This window comes from Hibiscus syriacus, unplaced genomic scaffold (genome assembly GCF_006381635.1).
Source record: "Hibiscus syriacus cultivar Baekdansim isolate YM2019G1 unplaced genomic scaffold, ASM638163v2 tig00001120_pilon, whole genome shotgun sequence".
In the NCBI taxonomy this organism is placed as follows: Eukaryota; Viridiplantae; Streptophyta; class Magnoliopsida; order Malvales; family Malvaceae; genus Hibiscus; species Hibiscus syriacus.
Window position 1 is genome coordinate 571,796 of NW_024061845.1, and position 12,088 is coordinate 583,883.

The 12,088-nt window shown below is 34.0% G+C and overlaps 1 pseudogene; it reads left to right on the plus strand.

Annotated features, from left to right (window-relative positions):
• Positions 1 to 315: 315 nt before the first annotated feature.
• The window catches only part of LOC120121622, a 28,328-nt pseudogene continuing 16,555 nt past the window's right edge, over positions 316 to 12,088 (plus strand).

The following is a 12,088-nucleotide window of genomic DNA, read 5'->3' on the forward strand; positions in this document are numbered from 1 at the left end:
AATTTGGAAACTGGGTTGCGAAATTGGAGTTCGCGTTGCGAATTTGTTGGTCATTTTCGCAAATCCAAAAAAAATTGGTTAAAATCGTATATTATAAGACATTTTTAGTCACTAAAGTTATTTTCTCTTAAAAATATTTATCAGAGATCTGATCATACAACATAGAATATACAAAGTGTATTTATATATTATATATATTGTTCTATGAGGCTAAATCTTTAGAGACATACATAAAAGTGATAAAAAAACTTATAAAATCTATAAAATAATTTCAACCATTAATTGCTCTTATAACACTATACAACTCATATTTAGTAACAAAGTTAAAAAAAAATCGCAACACATATTATATAAATTTAGATGACCTAATGCATTAAATAACCTAAGCCTTTATACGTATCTCAATATTTGTCGACATAGCCATAGCTATAGAATGTCAAAACTGTTTTCTAATGACCTTGTGGAAAATTTGACTCGTAAGCCAATTTAGTCCTTTCGAAATTGCATATGGTATTGGATGAGACAGGACAAAGCAAATTTGACTTTTATACATCTTTTCTGATCCAAAGGAAGATCCATGATTTTATATACAAAAAGAGACGTGGCATGGCAATACGACACTTCTTGAGTGTAACAAGGATCACTTTGGATCGATCCATAATTAAATAATTGAATCGACCAAACAAGTTAATAAGGATCACTTTGGATTGATCCATTATTTTGTATTAATATTGTTTTCAAAGAAAAGTTAGCTACACTTTAACTAATAATTACATGTTATAATTACATCAGAAGCTAACAGTCCACCTACTTTTTTTCCATACAATCTATCTATTAGTATAAGCTTAATTTAATTATTTACATTTTTATCATTAAAAAAAGATTAGGTTCTTTGCGCTAATCATTGGATTTTGAAATATTTGAATAAAACCATTGAATTAAATTTTAATACTCATCTCAGATTTCTGTTTAACGTGTGATCTATATAATATCATTTTCTAATTTATTATTTTTAAATATTCATAAAACTTGTTAGAATGATGAGTCAGCAACAATGGTGCCCATGCTATTGTGTATGCATACTTAGCTTGCATGGTTTTGTTAGTAAAGCAGTTAGGAGCTTCTTGAAGCTGTTAGTGGCAGTTAGGGTTGTTTAGTATCAGTTGTGAAGTCTGTTAAGCTTGTATTAGACATTAGAAGTTGTATATAAACAACAGAAGTTTTGTATTCCATACACAGTCCTTTACACAATCAATATACAAGTGTTATACTTTTACTGCATACTTGCTGCTATCTCTTCTTCATGCTCACCTTGCCATTGATGGCCCCTTTCTCACATGGTATCATTCACCAAAGATCCTGAGTATATACTGTTGTTACTGATAACTTCGTAAAAAGGTCATATTTGGGACCTTTTCACTTAAGTTATTGATTGTCTAAAAGCTCATTTAGGATCATATAGATGCATTTAGGAGCATATAGTTGCATGTGGTGAAATTTTGTTTGTTGCGATATTTTATTTTGTAATCAGTGTTGCATTATGGGGAAGGTGTTTTGTTTAATGATGTGCAGGATTTGGGAGCAAGGACAAGCAAAAAGGAAATGCCATGACATAAGGAGACTACTGAGCAAAATGCGATTGCCGCGACATCTTGGACGGCATTTCTGGGCAGAAAAAGTCAAAGAATATATTTTTAGTAAGAGTCATCTGTCATGGCATAAAAAGTGCTTTCTGCAATCAGCATTAAAGGAGGGGTCAGTTACCATCTTTGCACCAATTCGCGTATAAAAGGAATGAACTTTAGGGTGCAAGGGTAATTTTAACACAAAACCCTAGGTTCATTCTCCCCTATAAATAGAAGAAGAAGCCTGATTTTTTTATAAAAAAAAGGGATTTGGAGATTTTTAGACAACCGCCAAGAGCCTAAAAATTCGGAGAAAAAGTTCTCTCTTTTTCCCGTCAATCATTTTTGCCGTGGCATTCCTCCGTTGGCAGGCTATAGGGAGTGGCGAACTAGGCGTCCGAGAGGAGCTAGATCGCTGGGACTGTTCGTGGTGGCCGATGGAAGCTCCGGCAGTGCACGTCGAAGGCTTTTCCTCCTTCCTTTTGCTCTTTACTTTCGTTATTTATTATTTGGGTTGTAAGGAACAGATTAACTTGCTTTGTGCTTGCTTATTTCGAACCCCACCATGAACTAATCCTATTTGGTGGGAGTTTATTTTGGATATTTAAGATTTTCTTTAATGAATGATTATTTTTCTATGTTATAATTTGTTTTGCTTATGAATTTTAATGCCTTAAGGTTGTAGGAGCTATGAGAATAGCCATTCCTTAGGTGATTACTTAGTGTTCAAGAGAATGCCTAAGTAACATATCCTTAGTATTCGAGAGAAATTAGGGAGAAACCACATAAGCAAAGGGTTCTAGATAGTAACTAGGCCTAATCCACCTTAGAGATAAGGCTAGGATTTCATTCGACTAAAAGGAGTTGTGCATGAGCGATAGGTTAGATGTTAATGTTGCCGCAAAAAGGTATTGCCGAGACATATCCTATTATCTGGACCAATAGGATCCCTACAGTAGCTAACGCCAATCGATTTTGCCAAGGGCATCTTCAATCTGTCGAGTCTCTTAATTAGAGATAGCATAGGGCACCCTTAGTAAACTCTATCGGGCAGTTAAGGCATAAAAGTAAAACCATTCTGAGAAGTGGACTTATATTTTCCTAGGTAACTCCCATCACTCATTCTCATAGTAGATTGTCGTGTGAGGAGTCTAAAGTTCTTATAAGCAAATCCAGTATTTACAGTTTATTTTGCCTTTACATTTTTATTTGATCGCACTACACACAATCCATTTTGCCACAACATATTCATCTGCTACTACATTGCCATCGTTCCATTTCCATATCATCCATTTATTTTTCCACGACATCATCATTTGTATATATACCATCTCTAACTTTACTTAGGTGACAGAGTAAAGTGCTGTGACAAACTTATTTGATTTCCCCCAATCCCTGTGGAGAACGATACTCACTCATCACTTTATTACTTGTTCGATTGTGTATACTTGCACACATATCCGCACCATTTATAGTACTCACAAACAGCGAACAAGTTTTTGGCGCCGTTGCCGGGGATTGGCAACTGGAAGTTAAATTATTTTGTCATAGCATTATTATTTTACTTGTTTATTTATTTATTTAATTTTTTTAAATAATTTTACTTTTTATTTTCATTATCTTTTTTAGTTTTTTTGCGGTGTATGACCAGAAGATATTTGGACGAGTCATTAGAACCGGTTGAACCTGAGATCGAGAGGCTCTTTAGAAGAAGAAGACGTGATCAACGTGCAAATATGTATCAAATTGGAAATCAAGGAATTGGTCATGAGGATGATCAGAATGTCGAAGGCAATTCCAAATGCTGGGAATGCAGCCATCCCTCGTGTTATTCGTGATCACTTAAACCCGATCTTAGATGATTTAAATCCTGGAATTGTGGCACCAGAAATTCAGGCAGCCCACTTCGAGCTTAAACCTGTTATGTTCAATATATTGAACTCCATAGGGTAATTTGGGGGCATGCCAAATGAAGATGCCTGGCAGCACATTCGTAACTTCTTGGAGGTTTGTGATTCCTTTCGCCAACAAGGAGTGCACGAAGATGTCTTGAAATTAAAGCTATTTCCGTATTCTCTGCATGACCGGGCAAGGTCTTGGTTGAGTGGCGTTCCAGCGGGTTCAATGGAGTCTTGGACTGATCTGTGCAAAAAAAATTGCTGTAGTATAATCCTCCGAACATGAACACCCAATTGAGGAACGACATTGCTTCTTTTCGTCATGCTGATGACGAATCAATGTATGAGTGCTGGGATCGATACAAGGCATTGCTTCGCAAATGTTCAAATCATGGTTTTCAAGATTAGACACAAGTGGTGATGTTCTACAATGGAGTTAATGCACCTACGAGGATGATTCTAGATGCCTCGGCAAATGGGACGTTACTTGACAAATCACCAGCAGAGGCATTTGACATTCTGGATAGGATTGCCACCAACGATTACCAATTTCCATCCACAAGACTTTGACTTGGGCGAAAAACACATGGAGCTTTCGAGCTAGATTCTAAGGATATTGTTTCTTTGTTTACGGATTAATTGTTGATTTTAAGGTTGGGGTTTGACTATTAGATGATAACTAAGCTTAAGGAAAGCTTAAGTTATCTTAAATTCAACGTATGATGGAGTTAGGAGGGATTAAAGATTTGAGGTTCTTGGGTGAAATCTTGAAATACAGTTCATATCTAGAGTTGGAAGTTAAATTTGACTTGTCAAGGGTCTAGTTAAGAAGTTAGAAGCCATAGAATTGGAATCAAAACATATTCCAAAGTTGGTTTAATTCTTGAGTTACATATAAGGAATAGAATTTAAGTTAAAGATTGTCTATATGGATATAAATTGGTTTAAGAATGTGTATATGAGTTGAGAACATGAAAGGGGATGAAAGATGAAGCATTTGAGTTGATTTGAGTAGATTTTTGGGCTTAAAAATGAATTTTGGGTTATGTGCATCGAATGTGCACCGATGCATCAAGGGTAAATCTCCAGAAATTGTTCAGTGTGTATCGATACACAGGAAGTGCATCGATACACCTCTTAAAAATGGAAACATCGAATGCAATTAATGCATCGATGCACACGTTAAGGGATGCATCGATGCACTTCAAGGGGAATTTGAAATAAACCTTTCTTTTGGTCTAAGAAATAATAGATTAGCGTTTATCAATTGAATATTGATATGTAGCAATGTATGATTATATAGATATTGAGCACGAACAAGTTCCAGAACTATTATCAAGTTAAGATTCAATCGAAAGAGATGAAAACATAAAAGTGGATTGAAACTTAGTGAGGCCAATGTGAGTGCATATGCATTAGTATATGATGTGTGTGGAAAAGACTCGCGATGAGTCTACTTACAATATTTGATTACATGATTTTATGAATATTAATATGGGTGATATGATTATTATTTATGCATGAATATGATCATAAGTGTTATATGTGAACATGTAAATTATATGAAAAGTGATATGAATTACATGAAAAGAAGCTATATACGTGAAAGAAGCTATGAGCTTATATGAACAGGTGATATGAAAATGTATATGTGAAATGATATAAGTAAGAATGCCCGTGTTATGTGTAAAGAGAGCTAGAGGTATAGTTGGCATGCCAAGAGTCGAGGGTTCTACGTGGTCCTTCGGGACATATATGTATTCTTTGGAACATTTACAGGGTCTTATGAGACACATATGTGATCCATTGAAATATGTATATGGTTCTTAAGGAGTGGTCCTTCGGGACAAATACAATACATAGGTCCTTCGGGACAAAATTCATAGCCCCTAATGGGACCCCATACGAGTTGTGGTGACAGCATAGTGTATAACCTCAATAGACTCACATATCTACAGTTCTCACGGACATACATGGGCTAACAAAGAGATAATAATAAACATTTATATTACATATAAAGTATATGCTTTTGTGATATGAATTGTATTATATGATGGATATGATGAATGATGTGTATATGTGTACATTTGATTACATGAAATGCTATATTGTTTTGTGTGATAGCATGATATGATATGTTCATGCATGATTAAGTAGTTAGAGTTACTTTAATGTGTTTAATGCCTCACTAATTCATAGACTTAGCGTGTGAGTGTTTCACACGTAGGCTCTAGAAAGCAAAAAGAGAAGTTTAGAGAAGCAAGACAGGTCAGATTCTCCTTTCCACAATTCAGATCAGATATAGATTTAAATTATGTATTTTGTCATATGAAATGTAGTTGGCATGTAAGATAAAAGATTTGTACTGGAAACGCTCTGATCAATTTGTAAAATCATATGTTTTTATATAATATAAATTATTTGGGTTTTAGTGGAAATGTCTAATTGAATTTCATTGAATTTTTTCAAAGTAAACGTTTTGAGCGGTCAATGTGACACCTCGGACTCGTATTCGAGTCGGGTACGGATTGGGGGTGTTACATTTAATGGTATCAGAGCTAAGTTTTAGCCGATTCTAGGCTTAAACCAAAGTTAAATGAGGTTTAAAAATATGTACATACCAACTAAAAGTGAAAATTTCTGATCTGATAGTGTAAGGAGTATGCTATCTTGCTAATAAAATAAGATTTGTATGATGTAGTAGGAATTGATTATAGAAATTGTCAAAGTAAAGTAAATCAATATCTGACAAATCTGATAGTGATAGCAATTTACCTGCCCTGGCCAGGCAGGATGAAGAGCGGAAACCTCATAAAGTGTCTTATAAGATTAAAGGTTGATTTCAGAAAGATGAAATCATTTTAGAATAGTGATAGAAGATCTTTATTGTTTTGAATCAGAAAAGCGATATGGATTAGTTTGTTAGTATGTGAATAAGATAGAATATGGTGAACAAGTGTCACCATAAGAACGTTAAAAATATAAAATGATGTGGTGAGTACATATAAAAGAGCTCAAGAATAAGTGAATAAGTGACAAGCGTATAAGATGTATAAAGTCAGAGCTTATGAGTTTGAAACGAAGTGATAGCATTGAGCATAAAAAATAGTATGTTTATGAAAAGGGTTTGCAGTTAAGATGGAAAAAGTTAGCGTTGGCTAACAAGAATATGTGATATGAATGTACTGGAAGTATAAGATTGTAAGATATTCTCAGGTTATGATAACCAAACATGAAATGGATCTGGATACAGATGTATATTTGAATCATAGTGAGGATTTGTATAATTGAGTAAAGCTAAGGATTGATAAGAAGAGTTTAAGAATGAGTATATCGATGATTAGATTATAAGACAAAGGAAGTCAAAATGTTGAGTTTGAGCAACGGAAATTACATGATGTATATGATTGGTTGATTACGACTTGTGCCCTAGATTGGACAGATGTTATGGACTAGCTGTCATAGTAAAGGTGATAGAGTTATAAGTTTGAAGGAAAATATAAAGTTGAGTTCATTGATTATGATGTGAATCTGAGTATAGTTATGTATTCTGATCAGATAGCTATGATGTAGAAAATGAGATAAGTGTTTGTATGGAACCTTAAGGAAAGAAAATACAAGTATAAGAAATGATAAAGAATGAAGTCCTATATAAGAAATGGGTTATCAAAATTATGAGGATGCAATGAAGATTGGTACATAGAGATGAGTGTAGGTGATAAGATAAGAGTATGTGAACATGAAAGGAAAGATATGATTTGGGTATAAGGAATAAATAAAGGAATAATGGAATAAAGAAATGAAAGGGATGAGTTAAAGGATCAGATACGATAAAGGTTAGATGGAAGTGTATATGATAAGTGACAGTAAATAAATGTATAAAGGAAAAGGTAGTTGAAGAAATAAAGGAAGGAAATATTAAGAAAGGATGTAACATGAGAACAATAGAAGATATGTTCTTATTGATTTGTTCAGTGAAAATTCGAGGACGAATTTTCTTTAAAGGATGGGAGATTTGTAACATCCTAAATACCGGGTTAGTGACCAAATTGTAAAGTTTCAGAAATTGGTGATTAAAGTAGGATAATTGAATAGTTCAATGATTTATTAGAAATATGATGAAGGTTATTTAGTAATGATTGAATGAATTAAAGGGTAAAATGGTCAATTGACAAGTAAGATTTTTATATTCCTTTTATAAGATAAGCAACCACGTGGGAAAGGAGAGAATTATCCAGAGTTTTATTTCTTCTTCTTCCTCCTCCCGTATCTCCAAGCTCAAAGGTGAGTTTCTTTTGTTTATGGATTAATTGTTAATTTTAAGGTTGGGGTTTGATTGTTAGATGATAACTAAGCTTAAGGAAATCTTAAGTTATCTTAAAACCAAAGTATGATGGAGTTATGAGGGATTAAAGATTTGAGGTTCTTGGGTGAAATCTTGAAATAGAGTTCATATCTAGAGTTAGAAGTTAAATTTGAATTGTCAATGGTCTAATTAAGAAGTTAGAAGCCATAGAATTGGAATCAAAACATATTGTAAAGTTGGTTTAATTCTTGAGCTACATATAAGGAATAGAATTTTTAAGTTAAAGATGGTTTATATGGATATAAATTGGTTTAAGCATGTGTATATGAGTTGAGAACATGAAAGGGGATGAAAGATGAAGCATTAGCGTTGATTTGAGTAGATTTTCGGGTTTAAAAATGAATTCTGGGCTATGTCCATCGCTGCACATTCAATGTGCACCGATGCATCAAGGGTAAATCTCTAGAAATTTTTCAGTGTGTATCGATGCACCTCTTAAAAATGGAAATATCGAATGCAATTAATGCATCGATGCACATGTTAAGGGATGCATCGATACACGGTAGGATGTATCAATGCACTTCAAGTGGAAATTGAAATAAACCTTTCTTTTGGTCTAAGAAATAATAGATTAGCTTATATCAATTGAATACTGATATGGATCAATGTATGATTATATAGATATTGAGCACGAACAAGTTCCAGAACGATTATCAAGTTAAGATTCAATCGAAAGAGATGAAAGCATAAAAGTGGATTGAAACTTAGTGAGGCAAAGGTGAGTGCATATGTATTAGTATATGATGTGTGTGGAAAAGACTCGTGATGAGTCTACTTCCAACATTTGATTACATGATTTTATGAATATTAATATGGGTGATATTATTATTATTTATGCATGAATATAATCATAAGTGTTATATGTGAACATGTGAATTATATGAAAAGTGATATGAATTACATGAAAAGAAGCTATATGTCTACATGTATATGTGAAAGAATCTATGAGCTTATATGAACAAGTGGTATGAAAATGTATGTGTGAAATGATATAAGTGAAAATGCCCATGTTATGTGTAAGAAGAGCTAGAGGTATAGTTGGCATGCCAAGATTCGAGGGTTCTACGTGGTTCTTCGGGACATTTATGTATTCTTTGGAACATTTAAAGGGTCTTATGAGACACATATGTGATCCATTGAAATATGTATATGGTTCTTAAAGAGTGGTCCTTCGGAACAAATACAGTACATAGGTCCTTCGGGACAAAATTCATAGCCCCTAGTGGGACCCCATACGAGCTGTGGTGACAGCATAGTGCACAGCCTCAATAGACTCACATATCTACAGTTCTCACATATATACATGGGCTAACAAAGAGATAATAATAAACATTTATATTACATGTAAAGTATATGCTTTTGTGATATGAATTGTATTATATGATGGATATGATGAATGATGTGTATATGTGTACATTTGATTACATGAAATGCTATATTATTTTGTGTGATAGCATGATATGATATGTTCATGCATGATTAAGTAGTTAGAGTTACTTTAATGTGTTTAATGCCTCACTAAGTCATAGACTTAGCGTTAGAGGTGGGTATACGGGCTACCCGCCCGTTTAGCCCGCGGGTTTTGACGGTGCGTGCTTAAACGGAGCGGGCTAAAAAGCCCGCATTCATAAACGGTTTTGAATTTTAAGGCATGCGGCCCGTCCATTTAACCCACGGGCTAAACAGGCTTACCCGCGACCCGTTTAATAAAAATAATTTTAAATGCTTTAAATGCAATAAAAATAATGTTTTAACTTACTACACCTTTAAAAATGATCGAGCAACTTGAAAAGGAAGGTAACACCGCCAAAATAATAAATAATATTTAAATTTTATTTTAAATAGCCGGAAATGATTATAAAATAATATTTTTTTTAATATTTTAATCATTAATATATATATATATATAATGATATAATTACTTAAACTTAAATTAAAAAACAATATTCACTTATATCACCAAATTGAAAAACAAATAAACAATAAACACATTATACTTTTATAAAACACGATTATTCAAGGCTATAATATGAAGACACAGAAGTGTCTGAAAACAGAAATTCAAACATAAAAATTCAACAAAGTTAAACATTATACAAATCTAACAAGAAAGTTGTCAAGTGTTCCTAATAATTGTATTTTATGGATACTTTAGAGAAATACTAAAACATAATATGAAAATATAAAATAAAATACTTACAATATAAGAGTAAATTTGAAAGATACAGTTGAAAAGTATGTTTTCAATTTTTTCTTTTACTTTTCTTTCTTATTTTTAATCCAAATGTTACGTGTCATGTGATATATTATTAGAATATCATGTGACTTTTTATAATTAAAGAACAAAATGGATAACATACTTCACGAAAAAAATAAAGGTCAAAATTAAATAAAAAAATCTTTAAATACCAAAATGATAATGATGTATATTTAAATGAAAAAAATATCAAGCAACGGTAAAATTATGACAAACACCCTAATAAATTTAAGAACTACAATAGTTATAAGTATAATCATATTTATAGATAATTTTTTTTGTTTTTCTATAAAATTCTTTAAGTTTATTTTCTCTAAAATTTTATAAATTTTAAATTAAGCGGGCTTTAGCAGGTTTAACGGGTAGCCCGCGGTTATACCCATTAAACCCGCGGGTTTAACGGTCCGGGCTAAAAAGCCCGCAATTTAAACGATCTTCAATTTTGAGGCCCGAAGCCCGCATGGGTCGCAGGTTAAACGGGTAGCCCGCGGGCCTTAACCCATATACCCAGCTCTACTTAGCGTGTGAGTGTTTCACAGGTAGGTTCTGGAAAGCAAAAAGAGAAGTTTAGAGGAGCAAGACATGTCATATTCTCCTTTCCACAATTCAATCAGATATAGATTTAAATTATGTATTTTGTCATATGAAATGTAGTTGGCATGTAAGATAAAAGATTTGTACTGGAAACGCTCTGATCAATTTGTAAAATCATATGTTTTTATATAATAGAAATTATTTCGGTTTTAGTGGAAATGTCTAACTGAATTTCATTGAATTTTGTCAAAGTAAACGTTTTGAACGGTCAATGTGACACCTCAGACTCGTATTCGAGTCGGGTACGGGTTGGGGGTGTTACTCCTCCAGCACAACATGTGTGAGGACTGTTGTATATTGTTAGTTCCCATCTGTTGTTTTTCCTCTTCCTTTTCGATACACGAACCATCCAACTACATCCGTTTTCGCGTCGGGCACAGTAGCATACATATTTTTCGGTCATGGAGCGGTCGACTCTGGACTGAACAAAATTACAGATATTGTAATTTTTTATAGTCATCATCACTTCTTCCTTGCTTGAAAACTCCATGCCTAAAGATAACTCACCATTATTTATTGATGAGTAATATCTATAGTCACCGAGATGAGGCATATCCGCAAATTTTGGCCCGTACATTGCATCATAATTAGCTTCATACATGTGTGTTGGAGGGTCAGTTTGTGCCACATTTGTTGGAACTTCATCTACATCATCATCATCATCGGAGTTGAATTATGGTGATTCTGGGTGAATGAATAGTCCAGTCTCAGCACCATCCGCACCAGGCTCACGAAGCGGTTCTTCTGGTGGAGATGATGGTTCCTCCATGCTCTCCACATTTAGGTCGAAGAACCTACTACTGGCACGCCTTCCCCTTGAACTAGAAGGCATATCTGGATTTATATCGAAAAAGCTCGCAGTCGAATGCCTCCCCCTGGAGCTTGAAGCCATCATGTCAAATGGAAACTGCACAGATTGTTGCGTCGATGGCATCTTCATATTAAGGTCAAAGAAATTTGCAGATGAATGCATTCCCCTCGAACTGGACGCGATGTTGTCATACAGATTGTTTGTGGACCTACCTCGGTACATATCGTAAGGAGTTGCAGATGAATGTCTCCCCATTGAAGTTGATGTGCCGGCACCATGGTGTGGATTTCCCATTATGCATTAAAATCATTACACATTACTGTATCGGGCTGTCAACTTGTTCAGCCAGCCCATAGTGTGAGCTTAATGGCTGACCCCGAACATCACACACTTGAACAAACTTTGCATACATCTCAATATCGTCGTCTAAATAATTACTTTGAGAATCAACCATCATTTCAACATCATCATTGTTCGATAATTTGAACGTTGTATAAATTAATGGCAACAATGATGTTGGAAATCTGTACTGCAACG